This window comes from Nyctereutes procyonoides, unplaced genomic scaffold (genome assembly GCF_905146905.1).
Source record: "Nyctereutes procyonoides isolate TBG_1078 unplaced genomic scaffold, NYPRO_anot_genome, whole genome shotgun sequence".
Lineage (NCBI taxonomy): Eukaryota > Metazoa > Chordata > Mammalia > Carnivora > Canidae > Nyctereutes > Nyctereutes procyonoides.
The window spans coordinates 70,340,584-70,362,619 of NW_026575051.1; the positions used below are offsets into that span (position 1 = coordinate 70,340,584).

At 40.9% G+C, this 22,036-nt stretch overlaps 1 protein-coding gene across 2 annotated transcripts in view; it reads right to left on the reverse strand.

Moving 5' to 3' along the window:
* The window catches only part of HS3ST5 (heparan sulfate-glucosamine 3-sulfotransferase 5), a 248,246-nt gene that overhangs the window by 139,721 nt on the left and 86,489 nt on the right, over positions 1-22,036 (reverse strand). For both annotated transcript variants that reach the window (XM_055330394.1, XM_055330393.1), the window contains exon 2: positions 7,086-7,276. The gene's annotated coding sequence lies outside the window, so the exon portion shown is untranslated. The remainder of the gene's footprint in view (positions 1-7,085; positions 7,277-22,036) is intronic.

The window sequence follows — 22,036 nt, forward strand, 5'->3', positions numbered from 1 at the left end:
GCTTTTCTCCCTCGTGATTTTTCATGCTCTACAAAGTTTGCCATCACAAACCACTTTGCATTTATTATAAATAGGTATTACATTAGAAAAGCTACTCAACTGTATTCCATTTCACTTGTGAGGCCAAGCGGCTTTGCATGATAACCCAGTGGAGTTGCTGGGACTGTGTTTGGAGGAGGTGTTAACCTGGAAGTGAAGTTACCTAGGTGCCTTCTGAACTCAGGAGTCTGCAAAATAAGAGCAGGAAACCCGCTGCGAGGAGGATGGGGAACTGTTATAATCTGCATTCCTAAATCGAATGAAATTTTTTGCTCAGTGGAAACCTCCTGACCGCAAAAACTCTGAAATTAGATCCTGCTGTTAAGAATACCTGTTGGGGTGGGGGAAGGCTGACCGGGCCACTTTTCTTTAAGTCGAGTAAGTTTAATGTACACACTTTCCAGTCTCAGTGGAAGCTATGGCTGGTTGGTTTCCCAAAGACAAGCAACTTGGAAATCCTTTTTGCTGATAATGAAAAAAAAATTATTGCCATTAGTTAAGTACTTAATTTTTGATTAATAGGTGGTTTTGTCTTTGATACAGAAATATTTTCTCTTGAAAGTAAATTTCAGCATAAGTGTTGGCTTTATAACAGAAAAGGTGACTTTTTGGACTTAGTCCAGTGCCTAAAATGTGGGTGATTTGTGAGATATTTTTTAGGAGTTAGGTTTATTTGCTGAACAAACTCCTTTAGTAGCCCTTAAAACTATTATTTATTTATGATTGTATACCTCATTATTGGGCATTCACTACAAAGTTCCTCTTTCATCTTAGTTAATGCTTTTTGGCCCTAAATTTCACCTTTGCTCTTTTTTTTATTTTAAACTTTTTTAAGATTTTATTTTCAAGTAATCTCTACAACCAACATGGGGCTTCAACCCACAACCCCAAGATGAACAGTCACATGCTCCACCGACTGACCTGGCCAGGGGCACCCCTAAATTTCATCTTTTCTGATATTAAGACTCTAACTCCTAATTTCTTTAAATTGTATTTGCCCACCCTTTCATTTTCAAATTTTTAAATAATTTTGTGTTGGACCTATCCTTGTATGCAAGTTTAGAACTTGGTCCTGCACTGTAATCTAATTTAAAGTAATTTCTCTTAAAGAAAAAAATGTATTTTCATTAATTAATATGAAAGGGATTTTTTTTCACAATATTTTAAGTTTTCTGTTAAAGGTTTTGAAAATCATTATATGGTCAGTTTGCCTTAATATTTATATATAGCTTCTTAAGCATATTCAACAGGATGTATATTTTCTTCTAATTTATAACTAATTTGTAAGTTCACGTAATAACATACATATGAAGTTGGTAACTTCATGTAATAACCTTGATCTTTTATAGCTTTGGAACATTTATGATTCCCTATGATGAGTATAGAAAAAAACAATTCTTTCTTCTTTCTCTTCCCCATTCTTTGTGACCCAGTGCTGGACAACAGCATGACTTTCTTAATGTTTTTTTTTTTTCCCCTACTCTTAAATACTTCTATAACTTGATTTGTTAGGTTTAAAGGATATTCACTGATCCTAGATATGGAGAATAAAGCTATAAATCAATTTAGTATATGCACCAACTTATTCCTGTTGTGTCCTCCTGATTTTTATTGGTTGCTTTAGTTCTATAAGATGTTACACTCGTCTGCTCTGTCACCCTCACCTACATATGTATTTCAGGTTTAGTTTTTAGGGTTAAATAGGTTCAATGCTCGCGAGCAGTTCTTCCGCAGTCATTGCCGTATTCACCTCTTGGTTTGGTGGACTCTGTGCTCCAATGGTGGCCCCCAGGAGGGCTCACTAATAACAGCATTTCCCGAGTTCCTCTATGCTCAGAATATTTGGTTCTTGCTTTTATACTCTGAAAGCCATATGGACGGTCTGCTTTTGGGACCATTGGGACCCACATCTTTCCTATGGTGACCGTGAATTCGTAACCTCCCAAGGCATCTTACTGCATTGTTAGATATCTCAACTGTTCCTAGGTGGCCTTTGTTTCTCCTTATAACTTTTTCCAAAATTGGTCTCCTTGAAAACTTCCAATGGAGCTGCCTATAGACCCTTCCACGTAAACCCCCAATCTAGGCTAAAAGTACTAAGTCAAGGAAGGAGAATTCTTAAGGCCAAAACCAAAATGTCTCCAAAAAGTCTTTGAGTAGACTTAATGATTTGCTACTCAGTAACAGATTGCATCTCCCTTTCCTTCTTTGTGCCTTCTCCATATTGCCATTTTTTTTAAAGATTTATTTATTTATTTATTTATTTATTTATTTATTTATTTATTTATTTTAGACATAGAGAGAGAGAGAGAGAGAGAGAGAGAGAGGCAGAGACACAGGAGGAGGGAGAAGCAGGCTCCATGCCGGGAGCCCGATGCGGGACTCGATCCCGGGACTCCAGGATCCCACCCTGGGCCAAAGGCAGGCGCTAAACCGCTGAGCCACCCAGGGATCCCCCATATGGCCATTTTAGAGCAAGTTAGAGTAATCCTGTCAGAGCTGGAAGGGGCCACTGGGATCATCTGCTGCAAAGGCCTTACTTTAGCATGAAGAAACTGAAGCCCAAGGAAAGCTACAGAGAGCTCACCAAGCGCACGCCATCACCTGGAAGCTGAGTCTGACCTCGAACCCCAGAGATCCCCTGGCAAAGGTTCGTTTCATTTCACTGAGTCCTTCAAATGTACGATGATCAATTTTTGTGTGTGGTGAGAACATTTAACATCTGCTCTCTTATGTGAGCTGATGGGTATGTTAACCAACCTTATTTTGGTAATCATTTTGCAATATATATGTATATCAAATCATCACGTTGTATACCTTAAATTTACATTATGTTATATGTCAATTACATCTCAATAAAAAAATACCAATGAAAAAATACAATGATAAAGTGTTTCATGGCACTTAAAGGACTCAACGTATGCCCCACGACGTAAGAAAATCTACCTAATGGCCGCTTGAAAATTATGATTTCATTTCTCATTCCAACTACGTACAGAGCATAGCTGTATTAGAGAATCTTCAGAGGGTTTGCTGTTCATTTACATAAATTGTCACTTTCATTTTCTGTTTCTTGAAACTGAGAAACTTCAGATAAATGTAGATTTTGTCTTCCTACCCTAAACTCTCTAAGCCATCATTTTGAAATCAAATTACACAGCTTATGCTTAAAACATAAGGGCCAGATTCTATCTTCAAATACACCACCCACTCTCGAACAGCAGAATTTGGCCCCAAAAACCCATTAACAAATATTGTCATTAAACTAAAGAGCTAATTACTTTGGATTCAGACAGAATGAACAAAATCATAGGCCAACCGCAGCTGGTAGTAATAATGGTGAGACTAACCGTATGTTACACTGGAGATTTAAAGAACAAAGATGTATTAACACTAATGTAACCAAACATATAAAATTATCCTCCAAATGGAGCAAACGATTATAGTTAGAAAATTCTTGAAAGCACGTTGGAATTATCTGATACAAGAAGTAAAGGATATTTCTAAGGAAGTAATTGTCATAATTTGAAATTATCAGTGTTTAATGGAGAGGAAACTTGAAAATTTTTTGTGTATTGCAATATCTACTAACAAAGAGTCATATCTAAAAATCATTTTGATCTAACTGGAAATACTGTTCTTATATCTAAATCAGTTTAATACTGTAAGATGCGGGCAGCCCGGGTGGCTCAGTGGTTTAGCGCCGCCTTCAGCCGGGGGTCCCGGGGTCCCGGGGTCGAGTCCCACATTGGGCTCCCTGCATGGAGCCTGCTTCTCCCTCTGCCTGTGTGTCTGCCTCTCTTTTTGCATCTCTCTGTGTTTCTCATGGATAAATAAATAAAATCCTTAGAAAAAAATACTACAAGATGCAAGAGTTTCACTTTAAGGTTATTTTAAACAAATATTATCAGGACTACCCTATAGTTCTATAAAAGTAAGTTTCCCAGAAAACTGAGTGTTTCCCCAGCCCTTAAAGAATATTTTCAAATTACATTAATAATACATATTTTAGAAAAAAGTTTTACATACCCCAAGAAGCAATACAAATCAACCATAATTTATCAGTGGAACATGACCATTAATTGTATTTTGATGCGTATCATTTCAACTTTCTCCCTACTCATCTGTTGTCTTTTTAATAAAAATAGGACCACATCCTAATATGCTCCGTAACTTTTCTTTTCTTTCCTTTTTTTTTTTTTTAAGATTTCATTTATTTATTCATGAGAGATACACAGAGAGAGGCAGAGACACAGGCAGAGGGAGAAGCAGGCTCCATGCAGGGAGCCCGACGTGGGACTCGATCCCGGGTCTCCAGGATCATGCCCTGGGCGGAAGGCAGGCGCTCAACCGCTGAGCCACCCAGGGATCCCACTTGTTGTTTTCATGTTCAGTGTATAATGGGCATTTCACCCACATCAATAATTATACTTTTACTACATACATTTTAGTGACTTTCCACCTTCTTAAATTAAGAATAATAAACACATTTTCATCTTTTTGGGTATCTCACAAATATCATTATTATACGGTTTCATAAGAACACTCCCACTCTCCAGAGACTCTTACATAGTTAAATCTCCTTTCTCCTGTACTAAATGATCCCAGATGGCTCTACTGTTCTAAAGCTGTATCTGACCTTTAGCTCTTTTTTCTCCTTCAAGATCAGATTTCCATATAAAGCTGACCAAACCTGAAGTAGACCTAAATTGGCTGTTTTCATTTTTAGATTAATGACATGAAAGATTATTTACTGATAACTAAAATAAGTAATGGTTTTAATTTCGATTACATTCATAAGTGCTCAGGTATTCTCTTCACTTCCTCAACTTTCATCTTGGATGAAAATTTCCTCCTACACTTCCTCACCCAAGAAATCATTATTGAAAAACATCTGCTTAGTTTCTCTTTTCAAAAAGTCACACCTCGCCAGACTGATGTTGACTGCCCTTTGTATTAGCCATTTATACAGCAAGTTTGGAAGAGAAAAAAATGCTATTATATATGAAGGGACCAGACTAGAAGATCTTAATGGTCCATCTTCTGCTCTAAAACTTCATTCTTCTGTGCTTTAATAAAGTTTATGTAATTTATTCTTTTGTTGTGTATTTTGCTTCCTGAGTGTGGAGGCTATCTCACTCAGGTTCCCTGAAACTACACGGTAAGTTTTCTTTAGGGAGTCACAACTTAAGACAAATATGCCAGTGATAATGAACGTGACCCACTTGAGGACACTATTTCATTTTCTCTCCACCTGCTCCTCTGCAGAGGAAATAGGAAAAGAAAAATAAGAAAAAGCAGAGGAGTAGTTTCTATGTTTCTCTGAAATAAAAATGTTACAGAAGATTTGCACCAAAAGCTATATTAAGTCTTCCTTGAGAATGTCTTTGAACCATAAACTTGTATAGTATCTATTTGAGGATTTTATCATTTGGGTACTACAAATTTTAGGATTTTATCATCAGCTGTGGCAGTGAGAGCATTGCCTATTGAGAATAATACTGACAACAAATGCATGTGAAAATTCATTATTATAGTTAATCTAATTCTGTAAATCTTTAGATTACTTGAAAAAAGTGCTATCTTCTTTCATGCATATCTATATTCATTTTCTCTGTGTAATACGAATAACTAATATGTGTAGCTAATTGCCGCCACGGGGATATACTCTTTTTTCCTTTTGATTAAGGGTTTATTTTTGCCATTTGATATTTTATTGACAAGAAACTCCTTAGAATATGAACATGTGCACACAAAGGCTGACAGAGAAAAAACATCTATAAGCCTGAAATTCAAAGGCTTTTAATTAAGAACTTCGCTCTTCACCATGAAATAGTATCATGTTATACCTTTAAAGAACCATCACAATTTCAGTGTGACTATGCCTCTACTAATCACTTTCATCCCTGGAGCAAAAAAAGCAAACTTTTCATAAACTTAAAATTGCACATAATAAAGATGAAATTGCTAAATGAGATAAAGAAATAAAAGGATATTCAATAAATGTACGTGCAACCTGTTATAAAGATATCACATGATTTAGAAGTTTTTATCCGCAAAGGACAATGAGTAGCTAATGAGGTGTTAAGCAGATCTGTTCTTTTGAAAACCTAACCCTGAGTTTTCCAAATGAAGAGATAAAAAAAAAAAAAAAAAAAAAAACAAAAACCTTCAAAAATGAAGAAATGCTTAGCTGACCCTGGGAATAACTCTATTTCTATCTTCTTAGATAGTTCTTAGAATTCATTCAATAAGCATAAACATCTGAATAAATTAAAACATTACAGAGAAAAGAGAACCAGCTAAAGACAGCGATGAGTGCATGTTCACTCTGAAAGCAAGACAGGGACCCCTGGATTTAGTCCATCATACTGAACTTGAAAAAGGAGTATCGAAGAGAACTAACAATTCAACGGGGGGGGGGGGGGGTCAAAAAAGGAGCACTAATTTAGCACCTCGCCGCTAAACGTGCCTCCTTATTTATTCTTGTAGCTGAAGGAAACAAACAACATAAAATCCCATTTAATATAAAGTTTGAAAATTAGAAGTGTATTGTTTTGAATGCCAGCTTCAGCGTTTCTCAAAGGCCCAAGACCCACCTCCATCAGGAGCATCTGGGGGTGAGGAAATAAAAACGCAGATTGCTGGGTCACATCCGAGATGCAGGGATTCTAACCCTCTGTGAAATGTGCCCAGGAATTAGAGAATTTTACAGACCCTTTCCTCCTCCATGTGACTCTCACGCACATTATAATTTGAGAACCGCTGTGATGGTCACGATTTTCGTGTGTGTGCGTGAAACTGATCCTCAGTTATCAAGAGTACCACCGCACCTTGCTCGTACTTACACCGACGTGACGTACAACAACTTTTCCAGTTTGCATTTTATTTTTCCCTTTTGGCTGTAGAACTGTACATAGACGGCCGTGTTCCTCATCTTCAGCAACTGCTTCTACTTAGGCACATATTGCTAAATATATTAAATATTCACTTTAGATGTAAGCTAGGGTACACAGCAATGTGTGTTACCTCCCAAACTCACTTACCTTCAAATCCTCAGGCTTCTTCAGAAAGTTCTGAGCCTCTATGATGGAAGTTTTCAAGAAGAATATATGCAGGGGCTTCTCTAATATCCCCGTATCTCAAGTCTGGCCAAGGAGACTCCTGAAGCGGACATCAGAAACACCATCGAGAAGGGAAGACACCACTGCTGGAGCCTCTGGGTACCTGATTATCTCTGAACAGAACAGAAAAACAAGTAGTCGGTCACCTGAAATTCACAGAGAATCTGCTACGGAGAAGGTTATTTTCAGTAAACTGGCAGTGTTACTAAATTTAAACTTGGCCTGGGTTTGCTGCTCTCTGATTTAGCACAGTTGTCATTTAAAATTTCATGTCATTGTGAAGGCAGGATTGCATGATGCTGCTGCCTGCGGAGGATTCTGGTTGAATTCATATGGCTTTAATTGACTATTTCTTCTAAACATTGCATCAAGTGGTATTACTAATTTTATTTTTGATATGCAGATGCTAGATTTTGGTGCTGAATTTCTTTCTAAGTCAAGGTTGATTAGCTCTCTTGGAAATACATCCCTCCACGAGCCTCTATCACACCCCATAAAAGACAAAATGTGATACTTTTACAAAATCCCAGGGGAATCATCTGGTACGTTTGCTATATTTTCTTTCACTTGGGTAATGCTTGCCAGGATAATTAGACATAAACAAAAATAATATCCTTTCTCGTCAATATGTGTTGCCTCCTCGGGGAAACCAAAATTCTAGCACTTTGCTGAATGAGTTAAGCAGACATTGCTAGTGGCTCATGGAAAAAAGAGACTGAAACATCTATTTTTAAAACTGGTAATTGACAAATGCAAATATTCTCCTCAAGGGTAGAAAAAGCAACATATACAGATTAATACAACACCAAATACAAAGTGACAAGAGCGTAATATAGACGTCAGCACAGAGTGCACTGGAAAACAATAGTTTTTCATGGAAGACTTTAAGGACTGAGCACCCAAAACCCATTCCCAACTCTCTCCCTCTTGCTAAGTCTCACAAATGCAGAACAGAAAATCAAACCGAATAAAGTGTTCACTTTCCCAGTCCCCCTGCTGCTAAGAATGCTTGCATGATTCCATTCTGGCCCGTGAGCTATGAGAAGTGTGCCGGGCAAAAAATGAAGGCAAACACGGGCTTCATTGAGGAGACGGTTCCTGTCCCCCTTCTCTATTCCACACAACTGCTTGCCCTGCACCAGGATGTGGTATTTGCAAGGAGAGCAGTTCATTTTGTCACCGTAATGTAAAGCACAATGATGTTCTAGAGAAACACAAAGATACAGGTCGTCTGTTGAAGAGCAGCTGACTCAACACTACTTGGCTGCTGCTTCTGGAATTCTGCTTGTCTGAACTACCGGGTTTTCTGCTGCTTGCTAACAGAGTCATTGCAGGTTGACAGAGCGTTGAAAACAACATTTGTTAAAAAGTAAGTGCCACTGCTATAACCGTAGTGCTAGCTGCCTTTCTACGTTATTAGCTGCAAGTTCTCACTCCGTGGAGTCCGGGACAGCCGTCATGATGACAGGGGCTGGGACTTGCCTCCCTTTTCACTTGAGGAAAGCGGTACACGTGGGGAATATTGGATCACAGGGTAACGGTAATCCATTAGAATAAGATGAAATGGAAAGTCTCCTCTAGAGCCAGGTTTGGAAGAAGAGGGCCCAGTATCACGGTTAAAAAAAAAAGAATCCCGTCTTGGCTTCAGGGCCAAAGCTATCACATCAGCTGAACTCTCGGTGGAAGAGTCTGAAATTCGATTTGTAAAATTCATTCGACGTGGGACTCGATCCCGGGACCCCGAGGTCACGCCCTGAGCCCAAGGCAGACGCTCAACGGCTGAGCCACTCAGGGGCCCTTCATCAACATTTCTTAATCATAGTCTGAGCTTTCACTATCTCTTTCCTAAACTATTGCCATAGACCCTTTAACAGATTCTTTTTCTTTTTTTCTTAAACATTCCGCTATGTCCTACAGGTGCTTTAAGATTTAGCTTCTTAAAACATTTCCTTAGATCCCTTTTCTGTACAAAATACAAGAGCTCCTTTTGGTCAACGGGATTAAGCCCAAGGTCCTTAACATTTAGAACTACTGGCAAGCACCCTGGGATCATGGGAGAACTTGCTGAACTTAAGTCAACACCAAGGAAAGAGGTGAGAAATAGAAAAAGAGGAGCTGGGCCTGACAGGTTGTTGTGTCATCCCTGGGCAGAGTTTTGCTTGTAGGTGGACTATCCTGAACATATCAGTTGTGTGTGCATTTATAAACTTATTGTTATTATTATTATTATTTTTTATTTATGATAGTCACAGAGAGAGAGAGAGAGGCAGAGACATAAGCAGGCTCCATGCACCAGGAGCCCGACGTGGGATTCGATCCCGGGTCTCCAGGATAGCGCCCTGGGCCAAAGGCAGGCACCAAACTGCTGCGCCACCCAGGGACCCCCTATTATTATTATTATTATTATTATTATTATTATTATGCCAATCTGGTCGGTATCCTCTGTAACCTGCAACCAAAAAGACCTTTCCGATGTATTTACGTGTTTGTGTGTCTGCCGTTTCATTCATTTCTACTTCTCTCTTCTTTAAAAAGATCAAGCCCTCTTCCTCCATGATACATTCCCAGATTCTTCTAATTCATAGTGAGAGAATCCTAATTTAAAATTTAAACCACTTTACAAAAAAACAAAAAAAAAACTTTACTTTTCATTGTATATACTAATAATATACATTATTGTAGAACAATTATATAATGATGTAATAATAAGCTATCATTTCATCATGACTTCCAAATTTTTAGTTTAACAATTTCTTATCTCCAGGCTTTTATTTCTAACTGAATACATCCCGTCTCCACTTGGATGTCTTAAAGGCTCTACAACCTGAATCTGTCCATAACCAAACTCATAAACACCTTCCTCTTAAGTACAGTTTTCCTCTAGCTTCCTTTTTTTTAAAAAAACAGCACCATCAACATTAGTTGGAGAAGACAAAAAAACAAGATCGTCGACATTTTAAAAAGGAATCAGCCTAGATTTGATCTTTTCTCCTTCAGCCCCAGTATCTGATCACCAAGCCCTTTTGATTTTATTTCCTAAATAATTGTAAAGCCTCTCTACTTTGTCTACCTTCTTTCTATATCCTCTCTGTAATCCCTCTCCTGCTCCAGTACCATCACCACCACCTTGTCTGTTGCCTGGAATGCTGCTTATTAGATGTTTTTCTGTCTCCTATCCCACATTTTGTTTCCCTCCAATATTTTCTCTTCGTGGCATTTTGAATGATCCTTTGAAAATACACAGTGGATCACATCAATCCCTTCTTTAAAAACCTTCAATGGCAGGATCCCTGGGTGGTGCAGCGGTTTGGCGCCTGCCTTTGGCCCAGGGCGCGATCCTGGAGACCCGGGATCGAGTCCCACGTCGGGCTCCCGGTGCATGGAGCCTGCTTCTCCCTCTGCCTGTGTCTCTGCCTCTCTCTCTCTGTGACTATCATAAATAAATAAATTAAAAAAAAAAAAACTTAAAATAAATAAATAAATAAACCTTCAATGGCTTCCCACTGTTTTTAGGGAAAAGAACAAGGCCTCATATCACACAACCCTGCCTGAAGCTCCAACCTCATCTCCCCAGGAGGCAGTGACCATTTCTGTTTTTAAATAGCCTCATGTTGGGGATCCCTGGGTGGCTCAGTGGTTTAGCATCTACCTTCGGCCCAGGGCGTGATCCTGGAGACCCGGGATCGAGTCCCACATCGGGGTCCCCGCAGGGAGCCTGCTTCTCCCTCTGCCTGTGTCTCTGCCTCTCTCTCTCTGAGTCTCTCATGAATAAATAAATAAAATCTTAAAAAAAATAGCCTTATGTTTTAAAAACCCAACATTCAGCAGAGTGTTTAGCACCTACTAGGTACCCAATAAGTATTTGTTGAATGAACAGCTGCCTCACAAATACCTCCTGAACCATGAGCCACACTGTTAATTTTTCTTATATATTTTTATTTTCTGTGTTACTTATAAGTACATTGACAGTAAAGAAGTGTCATATTTCTCTGTAACCTATAGCAGAATGCTATGTGAGTAAGAGGGGTTCAGCAGGTATTCAATTATTTTGCTGTTGATATTTCTACTCTGATTTCCTTTTTAAAAGGTTGAAGTTCATTCTCTCTCATGCAATGGATAGTTATCACCTGTCTAGAAGGTTAAAAATGAATAAGGGGAAATTTATTAAGTGCAAACAATGGCAGTAAAAAAAATAGGAAACTTGTTCCTGATCACAATTCTAAGGCATTTTCACAGATTAATTAAAAAGGAGCTGATCTTCTGCATCTCATGGAAAAGCATCACGTCAGCCCTGAGTTATGTGGACAAACACTCAAACATCATGTTTGTAATTTTCGCTGTCATTTTTTCCGGATATTTCATATTTTTCTTTAGAAATATTTACCTTTGAAAAATGTAAGCAAAACTCCAATACTTTAAAATAACTAACAGCTGAAGTCTTTTTGGGTAGAGACTGATTTTGGAAAATAGTTACCCCAAGGATACATTAATTGTTAGTTATTGGATATTTACCCGAAAGGACAAAAAGAATTTCTGAGATTCAAAGGTAGGTATGAAATTTTAGCCTATGCCATAAACTGATATTATCTAAAATAAGAGAAATATGTCTGAGGGGAGCCTGCAGCGAGAACACACATGAGCAACCCGAAAGCAACGAAACAGGAGGACACAGGGATCCATGCACGTCAAAGGCTTTGGACTATTAGCTGTGGCCAGATAATGTTGTCCAGGTTGGGGAATGGTAAACAGAATTAGGATTGAGAGGATCTAGAAGGAGGAAAGGCCAAGAAATGCAAAAGTAGACAATGCAAATGCTCTGCCTGAAAAAACTCTCGAGTAGGCTTAACCTTCTGTCTCTGAAAAATTAGTTGAAGTTTGCCCAAGGGATATTTATACACGAGATAATTGCCTTTGGGTTTCTATAGGCCTGTTGTTCAGTTATAAATATCTTCTAGTTTTCTCAGGGTATTGAATCTGTTACGGAGTTTGTAAAAATTAAAAAAAAAAACGGCAAGAAATTTTTTTTTAAAAAATGGAAAGTTTGTTCAGGAAACGCATTTTGCGAATGACTACAAATAGTTGTCCTAAAAATAAGGGAGCAGGGTATTGTACAATTTTTCCCTACGGTATTAAAAGATATTTTAGGAAACCAGTGATTCATGATTTAGTAGTTAACTGCTTTCAAGCAAAATAAGAAATCGTACCAGGATATAGACATGATGATTGATTTTTTTTTCTTTCTTTCTTTCTTCTTTCTTTCTTTTTCTTTCTTCTTTCTTTCTTTCTTTCTTTCTTTCTTTCATATTCTTTTTTCCCCAAGTTCCAAGGGACAGGCTGAGGTGGCACTGTTCATTTTGCTCTTTGATAAATAAAAGATAAGCTTAACTACATGATGGAGGGACAGATTCTTAAGCTCTTCCCCTTCACACATGCCTCTTTGCTGGATGAGGGAAAATGATTTTCAACTGCAAAGTAGTTCACTTGCGAAACATTTCCATTTTATTTGTTAATTTCTTCATTGACTGACGAGATTAGATTTGTCCTTTTGCATGAAAATTGATACATGTTCCAAGATTAGAGTACAAGCCTTTTGTATTTCTTTAAAAATCAGTTCTTCTGTTCAGAGTACGAGACTGCCGAAGGATGTCATTGTCTCTCTATAGTGCTGTTGTATAATTTTAAAAAACGCATGGAATAAAGATGTTTATTAGAGTGCTAAAAAAAAAAAAAAAAAACCAAACCGCGCCTGCCCGTTTATGTGTACTTTGTGTAGGCTTTCCTCTCCATCTTGCATAAAAATCCAAGAAGTTTTATTTGCCTACCTCTAGCCCAAAGATTGGAACACTCTAGAACAGCAATGAAAATTAAACAAGTAAAAGCCTCGCACAAGACGTCCGTGATTACCCCGAGATGCTCCAACTTCTGTGCTGTTCTCAGGAAGAGGGACTCAAGACTTTGGGGCCTCCCTCCCAATCCTCCATCAAGGAGATCTGGAAGTAATGTCATCATAAGGAGGCAGGAGTGGGATGTGATTAGAGAAGCTAAAATTATATTACATTGGGGAGAGGATGGCTGGATGACCGTAGTTAAAATGTTTTCTTTTTGAGAAGATCCATCTCCCATAAAACAACTGGCACACAGCGTCCCAGAATTCCACGGAACACGGTCGGGGCCGCACTAGCTTTGAGAGTAAAGGAGAGAAAGCAGGAGCCAGAGGTTGCCAGGGCTGACCCGGAGGTCACGTTATCATCTCCTTGTAGCCGCAGACGTCATTTACTTAGAAGAGTCCTCAGATCGCCTGGGGCCCGAGTGGCACATCCCTTGCGACCGCCCACGTCTAGCGGTGGGGCCCCCCGAGACAGCCTGGTGGGAGGACGCCCGTAGGCTGGACAGAGTAGCGGAGGGGCCGCAGCGGTGCATCGGCCTCCTGGCTCAGGTAGCTCAGGCCCTTGGAAGTCTGGCCAGAAGGATGGGATCCCCCGATCTGGCTCCCAGGCTGGTCCTGCAGGACCTCAGCTCCGGAGGAGTGTGGGGACGGCCACAAGCGCATCAGGGCCCCGCGACACGCTGCCATCTGTCCTGCTCTTCCTAACGCACTGGTCTTTACTCTGTGGTTCTGCAAGGGGCATTTTTTTTCATGTCCCTTAAAAAAAGGGGATCATTAAAAAAAAAAAAAAACCCTGCTATTCTTGAGTTCCTTGCACTACAGTGACGGTTGCTACAAATCCTACACGATTCACAAAAGATCCTTAGAGACACGCATGTTCAGTCCGATACCGGAGGCCGACAAGAGGTTGAGACTAGTGTGGACGCACCTGCTCTGCTCATCATGTGTGGGATACCTTTGTCCTTACAAGTGTTTCCTTAGTCCAACGTTTATTCTTCACTCCCTCCTACTTGAAGCTGTAATTGTTGATGTATCTGCGCTCGTTAATAAGAGTTGAGGGCACGGACTATGCCGTCAACATTCTTCGGCCCCCAGTAGACTGTCCGGCTTACGGCAGATGCTGGATGCATGATGATGATCACTGCACATGAGATTTTGCATGAGTGCAAAAGAGAAAAATGTCTCCAGCCTTTATCTACTATCATTTTCATTTATTTCTGGAACTGGCAAGACAGGAGATTTGCATTACCTCTGAGCAGAGGCACGATGCAGTCAGATAGGCTTTTCCATCTCTCCGCAAGATAAAATAGATGCCACGCAACAATTGGTACTGCGATTTTATGCCGAATTGAAATATTTTAGACTTTGATGGGCTCAACAGATATATCCATACAGAAAAGATAGATGTCAAAGAACAGGAAAATGTTTAACCATCTCTCTCTTAACACTGCTAACTGTGAGCCATGTTACCAGGGCTGTTTTCTTGGGGTGTTCCTTAGGAAGTGAATTGTGTCTACTTTATATGATGAATTTAAAAATGGGTCTATCTGAGATGTCTTCCGGCCTTGTGAAAAATGAAAGTTATAAAAGTGTTCCGAAAATTCCTCACAACAATCAAAGACTGGCTTATTTTGGGTGGAAGGCAAGGTCGGTGACACTGAGAAATGTAGGAAATTCATGTGTTGATTTATACTACTGCACAGCACGGTGGGTTTTTTTTTTTTTTCTCAAGTGTAGTTGATGAAAAGAAAAAAAAAATTAAGAAGCATGATTCCTCCCGTTAATGTTCTCAAGGGAAAGTTCAAACAAGTCCAAACTAAACAAGATATTAGTGCCGGATTGTTACGGAAATTGCTCTGAAATGGGGCTAGGTCATGTGGCTTCTAATTCAGGTCCTAATGGCCTGAGATACATAGTTCCTACCCAAAGGGTTCTTTTCTTTTTAAGATTTTACGTATTTATTTATTCCATTTATTCCTGAGAGACACAGAGAGGCAGAGACACAGGCAGAGGGAGAAGCAGGCTCCACGCAGGGAGCCCGACGTGGGACTCGATCCCGGGTCTCCAGGATCACGCTCTGAGCCCCATGGAGACACTCAACCGCTGAGCCACCCGGGGGTCCCTACCCAAAGGTTTTTATTTTGTCTATCCACATGGAAAGCAGTCTGACCAAATCAGGGGTTGCTCTAGATTTTCAACTAACACCCTGCATGCAAATCAGATAAAATATTAATTAACAAGGAGGGTAGTTATAGGAAAGAGAAGTAGAGAAAACACAAGTGCTGTCAGAAAATAAACTTTCTAATATTGTAACCTGCTTATCACAGAATCCACATACATATAGGATTACACATAGACTTTTAGAATCCCAAGCTTTTTATAATTCTTCTACTTTGAGCATATCTTAGCAACTACGAAAGGATAATCATGACAGAGGAAACAAAGTTCACCGCTACAGAAACACTGAGGATCGGTCTCATTACAGGAGACAAATCTATTCCGAGGAAGAGGATGCTTGATGATGGTTTACTGGATGAGTCAAACTCCCCCATGTCCTAAATGGAGACCTTCTGGTTCTCTGATGACTGGAAAAGATCCTTCCCAGGAAAATGCTAACGGCTCGCCGCTGCTAAAAGATCGAGAACGTCTCCGACCCTAGTCTTAGAACGGGCACCGGGTCTCATCAGGGAGAGGGGCCCACGGGGGAAGTAACAGGGCAGCTGGATCACAGCTCCAGCTCCGCTCGTCTGCGCTTCTCAGGCCACAGGCACGAAGCTGGAGTTAGGGTCTGAAACCAGGAGAGGAGAACCACGGGCTGGTTTGCCCCCTACACCCGGCCCTGGCCTCTACTTCTGCAGCTGGTGGGACTCCTTCGTGTCTTTGAGAAATGACAGCGGGGACGGACTACTGACGGTCGTACCTGAGAGGCTGTCCTGTTCTTAGAGCCTCCTTTCTGGGTGTAGGGGTTTAATACGCAGAAAAAAAAAAAAGTAAAACCATAGCCACTAAAATTGACTTAGGTAGACAGCAGTCACTTGTCCACCCAACAGTTCTGGGGCGCCTTTGCCAAAGCCCCGAGGATATAAAGATTCTCAGATGATCTGCAAGTGCACAACCTCGTTCGTTGGCTTCTTTTTAAATGGTTTCCAGTCAATTCTCAAGCTTTTACACACAGACACGCATCTTCCTTACTCCCCATGCCACCAGTAACTCTTTTTGTTTAAAAATAAATTTATGTTTTATTGGTGTTCAATTTGCCAACATATAGAATATCACCCAGGGCTCATCCCGTCAAGTGCCCCCCTCAGTGCCCGTCACCCAGTCACCCCAACCTCCCGCCCACCTCCCCCTCCACCACCCCTAGTTCCTTTCCCAGAGTTAGGAGTCTCTCATGTGCTGTCTCCCTTTCTGATATTTCCCACTCATTTTTTTTTTTAACTCTTTACTAAAGTGACGTTGGGAGCTGCCCAGTGGAACTTCCTCCATTCCCTGTGCTTGAATTAGTGGCTTCCCAGTCTTTCACTCTAATCAAAGCCCTGCACGCTTCCCGACCTGGGGGAGGACAAGCTTTCCACCTCATGGTGTACAACCCCTTACGGCTGCCTTCTTGTTTTTTCATTCATTAACCCCCAAATTCATAAATCACTAATTTGTCATCAAAGTTTGCTAAGCTTGGCTCTTTTCAATTTATTTTTGATTCCCATCTGAGAATGTCTCAATGAGAGGAAAGGACCCAAAATATTTCAATGTTAAAAGCAAAGAATGTCAGGTGTGGGGGTGATTGGGAAGAGGATATATCTGGTAGACGTCCACTGGTGGTGGAAAATAGTTCTTGGAATTATTGAAATCATCCTTTGTCACTAAACATAAGACAATGTTGTTGTTCTGATTTAAACGCTTCCTGAAGAATGGGAGTAGACTCACAAATATATTTTTGTAATTTAAAGTGTAAAAAAAAAAAAAAAAGCCCACCATGTAATCTGGACTCCCTTCTCTATGTAATTATAGTCATTTTCTAAAGTGTCTGGTATGAAAACACAGACCATACTGTAGTTTTCAGTAATATCTTATGAAAAGAGCATCTCAGAGCTTAAAATCCAGTACGCTGTTCTCCATGCGGCGTCACCCCAAACTACCTACGACGTTGGCTCTTTGGACGCAAGTAGGGGTCACGTCACGACGCAAGCCAAAGGTGGCCTGGACCGCCCTAGAGCATCGCTCCAGCACCGTCCCCGGACCTGCCGTGTTGCCAGAGTAACAGGAGAGTGAGGGCATCTGCCCGACCGGTTTTGATATCAGTGGATTAGACAATCAAAGCCACGCATCACCACCGAAGAGACATGTACTAAGCAGAGGTGGATCAAAAAACAGAAAAGACATCACGAGGTGCCTCACGGCCTTTAAGAGAGACCTCTCTCAGTTCTTTAAGCTATGCCTAAATATTTAAAGCAACACCAGATTGCTTTAGACAAGGAAAATATCTGATCTCCCTATTCTTGCCAGGCCCTGTATCTGTAACCTCAAAAGACAATAGCTGCTTTCTGAAAATTACCCTCTTTGAGAAATCTTGCTTGGACAGTTTAGTGTGGAAAAGTCAAAATGTTCTTTTAGGCAGTTATATGCTTAATCGGGTCAAGAACAGATAAACATTGTTAATGTTTCCCTTTTTTATCCTTCTCTTTTTCTCCATGCTTTGCCTCTGTTATTTCTTGTACTACCTCTGAAGCAATATTTTCCTGCTTATCTACTTTTATTATACATTCTCTCTACAATCATCCAGGGTTTCTTTTTTTTTTATTATTAATTTTTTTAAAGCAGATATCCACCAAGAAAGATAACTTTTCCATTCAACTTTTCTATCATGAAGGATTCTCAGGTCTTATCAGGTAAAGTCATAATGTGGAAATTTATCCACCTAGCAATAAGATCTCAGGTAATATCCCTTCACTATATTGATTTTGCAAAATGCCACAATTTATTTATTTATTTATTTATTTATTTATTTATTTATTTATTTGCCAGACTTCAAAGTGCAGTGATGGCTCTGCATAGGAGATTTTGAGAAGGCGTGTTAAGATGTCTCCGACTAAACGAGGCTAGGGAGATCGTATGGGCAGGTGAAATAGAGAACTGCTGCAATAAGGAAAGAATTGCCACACGGTGGCATGACCACATCCAAGGGGTATACACATAGTCATTTTCCCAAAAAAGTCAGTTAAAAATGTGTACTTCTCAGAAAGACATAAAATGACTAAATAATCTAGATTAATTCTCCTTTCTAGATTGTAACATCCATCAGCACCAAGGTCAATATATAGTCTGTAGCTTTACAATCACTTACGGCTTTAGTACTTGAAATGTGACTAGTCCAAAGTGGTATGTGCTTCAAGTAAAAAGTACCCACTGGATTTTAAAGATTTAGTGGAAAAAGGAAAGAATATAAAATATCTTAAGAACTTCAACATTGATTACATGTCAAAATAATAATATTGGATAATATTGGATAATACTGTCATATCCATATTTGGATAATATTGGATATATTTGAAACACATTATTGAACATATGTTTGCCTGTTTATTCTTACCTTTTTATTTTTTTAAGAATTTTTGTTTATTTATTCATGAGAGACACACAGAGAGAGGCAGAGACACAAGTAGAGGGAGAAGCAGGCTCCATGCAGCGAGCCCGATGGGGGACTCGATCCCGGGACTCCGGGGTCACGCCCTGAACCAAAGGCAGACGCTCAACCGCTGAGCCACCCGGGTGTCCCATATTTTACCTTTTTTAAAGGTGGCTACTAGAAAATTGATTCATAATACATTTCTACTATGCAGTACTTGTCTAAAGAACTCCGCATTATGTGTTAAATGAACAATGGCCAAACGCGTATTTGAATGAACGAAAGGGGCCTCCATCTAGAGCTAACACTACTTCACTTCTGATAGAATGACGTTCAAGAAAAATAGGTCAACAACTGCGGTAGACTTTACCGACGTCACCAACTCCCCACCTCTTCCAGCATCTATGTGCCCTGCCACGTGTCTTTGTAAGCTCTCCTGATAAGGACACAGAATGTCTTCTACTCCTTTTCTACTCCTCCTCTCCTTTGGGTTTGGTCATGTGGCTTGTTTTGATCAATGAAACATTAGAGACCCAAGGCTTGAACAATGCTGGCACTATTGACTCTGCTCTCCAGTGCTTCTGCTAGTGTCGTGAGACCTTGCCCAGGGAGAAAGACGGGAGACGTGCAGAACAGAACCAAGCTGCCCCAGTAGAGCCCAGGCCAATCCCCGGCTGATTCCCAGCCCCATGAGCAAGCAGCAGAGATCATCACAGCTACCAGCGCAGCACGGCCTACATCAGCCAACTCCAGATGACCCAGAGAACCGTGTGCTAGGTACGTGCTTATTTTTGCACGCTGCCAAGATGTTGGGGTTCTTACCCAGCCTCTTCTGAGATACCCCCTGCTACAGAAGTGCAACCTTCATAACTGAGCTTTCATTTTTTAATGTGACAAATCACACTGGAAACCTTAAGGCACACTTGAAAACCTGCCCCTCTCCAACCTCTCAGATAAAATATATTTGGCCATGACAGCAAGTATGAGAACTAGAGAAGATTTCTACAAGAAGCTGGATAAGTCCATCCCAGAGGTATAACTCACTGGGCATCATGGAGAGATTTAGGGCAAGCATCAGCAGGAATGCTAGACCTTAAATGGAATTAGCACAACAGGATTCTTATTTTTCCAAGCAAATGGTGGATTTGTTTAAAAGGCCCCTCCCATGGTTGTTCCTAGGTTTTTTGCTATTGGGGAAAAACTATTAATATATGAATACTCCCAGATTATTATTATTTATTTTTATCTCACTGCTTGTTGAAGATGGTACAGGCTGTCCACGCGAATCACTCCATACCCTCCCCTCAACATGCTCCCGAGAAGGTCCCACTAGGGCCTGGTGGGTTCTTTGGGCTTCTGTGATGCTCAATAAGAATGTTGACAATGACAGAGAACTGGAATTATGGGTAGAAAAGTAGAAAGGTAAGATTAGGAGAATTGTGTCTTTTTTTAAAAGACAAAATGCAGAAGATCTGGGATGGTAGAGGGTTTGTGAAGAAGTTTTAAACGAGAGGACTCAGAGACAGTGAGGTTGTAAGGGACCATGGTTGGAAGAGGAAGGAGGAGGGCACCTGGGTGACTCAGTGGTTGAGCATCTGCCTTTGGTTCAGGTCATGACTCCGGGGGTCCCGGATCGAGTCCCACGTGGGGCCCCCTGCATGGAGCCTGCTTCTCCCTCTGCCTGTGTCTCTGCCTCTCCCTCTCTCTCTCTCTGGGTCTCTCATGAATAAATAAATAAAATCTTAAAAAAGAAAAACCCAAAGAGAACAAAAACACAAAAATCACCAACAACCCTGAATTAAAAAGTAAACTCCGATCTTCTACTACAACCCGCGTTCACGCACTGGGGTCGCGGGACAGGAACCGTCCCCGCACATAGGATTCAACGACAATCCCTTTTCTGATTTCCGCTTCCCTCTAATCAGAGCTCCCAACTAGAAGCCACGCTCATCTACGTGTTCTTCTATTCCTTTTCCGTCGTCTCCATCGCGGAATTGGTGATCCACACAGCGGCGGGTTATTGTTTCTCATCCTGGCAAACCCCGCCCCGAGGTCTCAGCTCTGCTGTGGCTTGTCCCGTGGCCAAACGGGCTTCTCCCGCGGCCGAGACTTGGACACGCGAGGCCCGAGGCGGGTGCGCTCACCGGTCGTGGCCTCGGCTCGAACCGGGACGACCGGGCGCTCAGGCCAGGACGCTGCACCCACGGGCCACTACCGAGTAGGCCGTTTTCCACTGGTTCCTTAGTGACCGAAACAAAACTACGGATCTTCATGAGACATGAGAGACCGGTAAACCGAGGAGAGACAAATTTTTAAAAAGTAGACAATGAACTTGAGGTCTACGCTGAGCCTGAGGAAAGTGACAGACGAGGATGACCTTGAAGAAAGCACGAAAGCTCCTACCGACGGTTGGCAACACACAGACCTGGGGATTTCAAAACATCGGAGCATATTTTGTCGAGAAACTCTCACGTTTAGAAGTCTGAGAGTCGAAAATGAACTTAGGAAACTCCTCGGGGGTAAGCACCTTGTTTTCCAGGCATTATTCAGTTTTCCTAGTGCCCTTGAACATTGTTTCCTCCCATATTTGCAATTCTCTCCTTTAATATCTGCATTTTTTTCAGTTTCATATGCTGGACTGCTTGGCCCGGGAAAACAAAGCAGAGTTAGAAACTTTTTTATTTGTTTTCGAAGTCCATGAAAAATTACGCTACTAACTGAATTTAAAAGCCTTGGGGCACCTGGACGGTTCGGCTGGAGGAGAGTGCAGCCCATCCGGGGTCATGTGTTGTGAGCACCACGTTGGCATAGAGTTTACTTAAATAAAAAATAACCCCAAAGACTAAAAGCCTAAGCTTGTTTTATTCACAACCGTATAGGAAGTAGCCACAACAGGTTTCACCAATCACAACTTGGCAGAGATGCTGACCGTTTGGGGGGAAGCAGATGTCCAGTGAAGAGCTGAAGATGAAAGAACTACTAATCTTTGACTGGAATACCAATGAAATATTGGTATAATATATGAAATATTGCTACAAAAGCTGCATCTCTGCATAAGAAAGCAAGCGCTAATATTCATTATAGAAAGTTCTGTTCACTTTTCAAAATTCACCCAGCAAGGGCAGCCCGGGGGGCTCAGCGATTTAGCGCCGCCCTCAGCCCAGGGTGTGACCCCGGGGACCCAGGATCGAGTCCCACGTTGGGCTCCCTGCACGGAGCCTGCTTCTTCCTCTGTCTGTGTCTCTGCCTCTCTCTCTCTGTGTCTCTAATGAATAAATAAATAAAATCTTTTTTAAAAAAAAGATTCACCCAGCAAATAATCCAGGTATTTATGGAGACACCCTGAAAAGACTGTATGGTCAC